General features: G+C 40.5%; 1 long non-coding RNA gene across 1 annotated transcript; it reads left to right on the top strand.

The window, feature by feature from the left end:
* Window positions 1–2,017: 2,017 nt before the first annotated feature.
* LOC147905196 (uncharacterized) lies at window positions 2,018–3,216 on the top strand. The gene is made up of 3 exons (XR_015543642.1): window positions 2,018–2,155; window positions 2,277–2,367; window positions 2,870–3,216. It is a non-coding gene; the product is annotated as an uncharacterized LOC147905196 (long non-coding RNA).
* Window positions 3,217–6,159: the final 2,943 nt, after the last annotated feature.

Raw genomic sequence — 6,159 nt, 5'->3', positions numbered from 1 at the left:
ATTGATTGTAGATTGAGGAATTTTGTGCGGGCTCTTTTTATCTCAATCCGCAAGCGGAGAGGGGCAACAAAGAGGGTTGCAATCATTTGACAGATGCAAAAACAATGGAGGGATTGCTAAAGCAATATTAGAAGAGAGTGTTGTCCGTATAGTTTGGGGACAAAGTGAGAGATGAGATAGATAAAAAGCTTTTCCACTATTGAAGCATGGTCTTTCAACCGATTATCCTAGAATGAAAAAATAACTACTTCAACCAAGCATGCAAATCTCTCATTTCGGCGTACATGGTACTAAAAGAACAAGACACGGATGAATAGTAATGCTAGGAACTCTTCCAATAATTGATGCATGATATATGGAAGATCTTTTTTGTCTTGTGATAAAAGCAAATACGTTTGATATAGAATATAGTAAAAAAGGATGAAGCCCCATGTAGAGGATGTTTAAGTCGGCATCAGACCTCGTGGATAGACCTCGTGGAAGAGATGATTCTAACAATGCGAGCAACGAGAAAGCTAAAGGAGAAAAAAAATGGGGGCAAAATCAAATCAATGACCAAATGGAACGGAGCGGAATAAAGCTTGATGCACCCTCCTTGCTCCCCTATTATGTTTCTCTCAAAGCATAGGCACACTGTGTTGGCAAATGATTCTTGCTCTCAGTCAATGCTGGCTTCATGTGGTTCAAGGCCTTCTGCAACTACTTCTCATGGACTGCTCAAGGGGACAAGATCCTGTGATTCAGGTTTACATCTCAAGTTTTCATGAAGAGGAGGTGGCTGACAAAGTTGGTATGAGTGGCTGATTGAGCACGTTGAGCAGCTTTTCAAGCTAGAACTTTCATGAAAAAATTCATGCTATGATCTTTTAAAGGTAGAGCTTTCATGAAGAAGTTCTTGTCATTTGACATGCCAATCCATCGCAAAGGGATCACTTACTTGGTGGCTTGCCACGGGCTTTCCACTAGTTGAGAATAATGGACTAATGCCATGCCTCATTTCCAAGATGAATATTCACAACACTCAACAATGGAATTGGTCCATGTATGTATTTCACAAATCTTATATTATTTATATACACAATAACACTTCTTATCTTTCTTTCCAGCATTTGCATACTTACAAAAATAGGTTGTGAATGTTAGGCATTGAAGGAATTGTGATCTAACAAAGGGTGGTATCTTCCTCCAAATAAGACCAGGAGGTTTGATTTATTTGTGTGATTTATATTTTATTCTTTGTTAATTCTGCCAAAGGATTATGATATATCAGGTTACTTTTGTCTAATTTGGATCATAGCATCGTGAAAAGAGAGAGAAGCACAAAAAAGGCAAATTCGTTAGATTTTTTATTCAGATTGGCTTCAATACAGAGACGAGGAGCATTGGTAACAAGAGGTACTATGATTTTCATATCATTGCATTGGGAGATGAAACTTGTAATTCAAGAGTTTTGTTAAAAGATAACAAGTTACATGGTTATTTAGGTACCAAAATGTTTGTATACAATCATTAGCATGCCTGGAAAGAACAATTGATTGCAATGAGGCAGTTGCAAATGACATTGTGTGCGAGGAGATGACAACAGTACATATGAACCTATTCTTCTTGTAAGATTTGCACGTTCTTTGAGCTTATGGAAATACATGATCCACTTTTTTGTCTTTTTGTGTTATACTAACGTGTCATACTTACTTGAATCCAAGTTTTTGGAGTACAGGCTTCCTCTGAATGTCTTCAAGGAATACTTTTTTGAGAATCCTCTATGGTATTCAGCCGCAGCAGCAGAAAGGAGAACTAGAAATGGAGAGTATTTGTTCTTGGATGAAAAACTAGCTAGACACTTGCAACCGTAAGATCTATCTATGTACAGGATGCCATTTTCCCCCTCTATAATAAGTAAGTGTACATGTTTGAGTGATGTTATGCAACATATCTACATTTTTAGAATCTAAGGTTTTGTGAAAAATGAAATAGATTGTTCATCTTTCCAAACTTTAATTGCTTCAAATTGTAGTACACATTGGAGTTTGTTCATCTTACATAATCCCAAGATTGGGAAGGGCCAAATAGGGAGCTTGCCAAGATTCCCTTCAATTTTGTACCTTGACTCATTGAGTAAGGGCATTCCCAAAGCCTCCTTAGAGGTCTTTCACAGGTTTCCTGCGTCTCTTCTAATTTTTTCCATTTCATAGTTATAAATTGTTTGCAATTACAAAACCTCCACCATTTCCTTGTGGGTGCCCTAGTGTTTTACAAGTGCCTATGTGGTAGTGTAGGGTTTTGAAGATATATGCATGCCATGCTACAAATGTAGACCTTGTCAAGTGCATGAGCAACATACTTACCGGTAGCCCTATATTCATAAAGGTATGTTCCTTAACGACACTTTTCTTTTTGGGCATTTAGGTTTGGTTGTTTTGGATCTATGGGTTAGTAGTGAATGACAGATATCATGCACGTGATTGTGTAAAGGTCCCTCAATAGCCAAATGCAACTGATTGTGGACCTTACGTGATGAAATTTATTGAAGAGCTTGTCTATCGAGAAGAAGATGCAAAGCTCTATGCAGTGAAAGACAAGAAATGATGTAAACGATTTGTAAGCACCAAAAGAAGACTCATGTTGAAGATAAAATCGACCCATTTTTCTTAAATATGGAATGAAGCTAATGTTATATCATAAATATCTTGCAATTTTATGTCTGTAGACTTCAAGTTGGTACAATCAAGATCACGTCACAAATCTTAGGGTTTGGTTGAGAACATGGGCTACTCATCGAATAGCTAAATTATGGTTATGCATTTTCAAACTCTTTTTGTGCTTTCTTTCAATGCATAGACATAACATGTTTTTTCTTTATTTTCGATAGACGTTCAATGGGAAGGAGAGATTAGCAGGGTTGTAGGTGATGAAGATATCACTAAAGAGGCTAGCCAAGTGTAAACTTGTTTATTCAGCTTAGCGACTCTGGACACTTTGTGGCAATGGTGCTCAGGGATGTTGGAGTGTGATCCTTATTGGGGGCCTCTTGTAAGTTCATGGTGTCACGTCACTGGCTGGTTGAACTACTCCAACATGGAAGATAGACGTTCATTGGTCCATGCATATAAATGAGTGGTGCTAAAATTTGGTGTGTTCTTGTGACTATATCTCATGGCAACACATGGTGAGATGATCGCTCATATCAATCTTGAGCAAGGTGGTGGCAATTCTAGACATATTGATAGTGGTGTCTCTCCCTTTCTAGGCCATGGGTGCGTTTGAGTTTTGTATGCAGCAACAAGCCTTGTGTGGATGAGCTGCCAGTCCATCTCATCACTCATGTCTTCTTTGGTTGTAATATAAAGATGTCTACATTGGAGTTGGCCTTTTACTTGACATGTATTCTTCTGAGTTGGATATTTAATATGCATCTATATTGATATAGCACAGTGAGAAATAGAAAATAGATTTGTTTCTCAAATATTTAATATGTTTATTGTTTATCATTGTGCTATGTCTCAAATATTGTACAAATCTATGTGATGAAGTTTTGAAAACTAAGAATTAGTACCACAACGACAAATCTTTGAGTAGCTGTGAAGTGTCGTAAGAATTGTGTAAAATCTAGGAGTTGTGAATTGTCATAAGAATTGGTACCACAACAAAAAATCTTTGAGGAGTTGTAAGAACTATGGGATATTTCAAGGAAAGCCCTAAAACCCTATTTTATGTAGGCCATAGTTCAGCATGCACAACCCTACATGAATAAAAACCTGGTCAAACTCAGGTGATTTCTTGACTCAGGCTCTCTAAATGGCCATGGAACCACAATCAATTCATGTTGATGCCAATGTTCATTGACACCCATACATGGGTCTCTAAATAGTTATGGGACCGCGCTCGATAAATGTGAGAGATCCGAAATCTAGCTAAGGTATCTTGACAAAGGGTTTAGGGAAGTTGTTGCACCCAAAACATCCAAAAAGTTCATGGTGAAGTCATCAAGGGAAAACACAGACCTTTTGAAAAAGCTATGGGGTAGCACTTCATACATGCCAGAGTTCTACAATTATGGTTGCACACCTAAATTAAACTCTGGCTAAGGTACCTTTATCAAGGCTTTTGGGCCATTCTTGGATGCCAAATATCCTAGCTATCATCCTACGGGTATTTTAGGGAAACCAAGAGGCTGTCTAAACATCCCTAGAGCAATATTTTATGTAGGCTAGAGTTCAGCGTGCACAACCCTACATGATAGCGCTCAACATGCGTAGCCCTACTCAGGTGATTTCTTGACTCAAGCTCTCTAAATGGCCATGGAATTGATGCTGATGCCAATGTTCATTGACACACATACATGGGTCTCTAAATAGTTATGCGACCGCAATGATCGATTCATGCCAGAGATCCGACTTAGATTGAAATCTGGCTGAGGTATCTTGAGCAAGGGTTTTGAGACGTTGTTGCACTCAAAACATCTTGACATTCATCAGTGACATCATAGAGGGAAAACATAGACCTTTCCAAAAAGCTATGGAGTAGCAATTCATTCTTGCTAGAGTTCTACAATTGTGGTTGCATCTAATTTAATCTCTGGCCAAGGTAGCTTTTGTTGGGGTAAAGGGCAGTGTGCCCACCCACTTGTACAGTGCCCATGTATACTCATATATATATGATAGAGGAATAAGCTGGAGTAGCTTTTGCTCCATTACTTTTGGTGTCTCCTTATCCCTTTGTGTGTGCTCTCCTCTCCCACAACTGGTATCAAAGCTAAGGAGAGCTTGGTGAGTGTGGCCAACAAGGTTAGAGAGGATCAGCCCGGTGGGAGCTTCATCGATTGAATCGAAATTGCAGTGAAGGCGAAGAAGCGGACGATCTAATAGAGAGCTCTTGCAAGAAGCTGAAGCAAGCTTGGGCTTGGTAGCTCATAAGAAGAAGGGTGGTTGGCAGCTTCTATGGGCAGTGTGAAGACTCTTGCAGATTGGTGGCCATGCTGACACAAGGCTTGGACTTGCTCTTTGTCGAGGCATTCTATTGCTTGAGGGTAGCGATCTATGCTGGCAATTCTTGCTCTATTCCTTCGACTCCGTAGCGCCACCATTGGTGGTAGCGCTAGCGAGGAAGCTAACTCCACCAGTGAGCATGGACGGAGTTGTGGTGGTCCGTTTGGAAGCACAACATTGAAGCTGTGGCACCGTTTTGTCAAGGAGCGCTGGAGTCATTAACACTACTGCTATTGAGCCCAGTCATTGGAGGCCTGCAAGCATCGGTGCTATTGGAGCTAAGGTGCTAGCTGGGGAGTCGTTGGTGGGTAGCCTTCGATGGAGAGCTATCTATGGGTGAAGCCATTGTAATGAGCATCGTTTGATCCGTGAGGTTGTAGATGGAGCCGTGGACACTAGAGGTGCCCTTGAGAGGATGGCACGAAACATGCTATTTCAAAAGGAAGAGATGTGAGCAAAGGAACAAGAGCATCCTAGCACTAGCATCAACTCCATCCCGTGAGCAAAGGAAGAGTAGCCCAGTGATAGCAACAACATACATTTTGGAGAAGATGAGCTGTTGGGGAGCTTGTGGATTGCATGTTTGATGCAGTTGTATGCTTGGGAGATAGCCGGTGTTGCATTTGAGGTCTTGGAGCTGAGCATTGGCTGATTTTGGTCTCTTTGCGGGACATTTTGCAGAAGTACGCCTTGTGGACATTAGCTGTGGATAGGTTGATTTGAGGCTGTTGCTTGGGCACTTTGCGGGACTAGTCATATGCCATTTTGCAGTCTTGCACAAGGAGCTTTTGATCTGTACATCACTTTGGCAGTGGCATTGACACATGCTTTGACAGTGGTACATGCCTGGTTGAGATGCATTGACAGTTCGTTGGATGCATGGTTATTTGCCTATGTTGGATACATATGGTGGTACGGTGATGTATTGAGATCCTATCAGATTAGCATTGTTTGGAGCACATTTCGGGGCTGTTTTGCCAGTGCTTTTGGGCTATAAGGGCAACAAACATTCAAGGAAGCTGCTGTTGCTGTTTTTATGACAAAACAATCATTTTCAGGACTGGATATCTCTTTCCTGGTGCGGAATTGCACTTTGTGCCAAATTGGAAAGTTGTAGTTCACAGAACATACTACAACTTTGCTTTTGGAAGTAAGTTGATCCGGTATAAGCTGC

This window comes from Dipteris shenzhenensis, chromosome 2 (assembly GCF_047967505.1).
Source record: "Dipteris shenzhenensis isolate YYH24624 ecotype China chromosome 2, Dip_SZ_1.0, whole genome shotgun sequence".
In the NCBI taxonomy this organism is placed as follows: Eukaryota; Viridiplantae; Streptophyta; class Polypodiopsida; order Gleicheniales; family Dipteridaceae; genus Dipteris; species Dipteris shenzhenensis.
The sequence above is the reverse complement of the archived record's forward strand: the minus strand, read 5'-3'. Positions and strand labels throughout refer to the sequence as shown.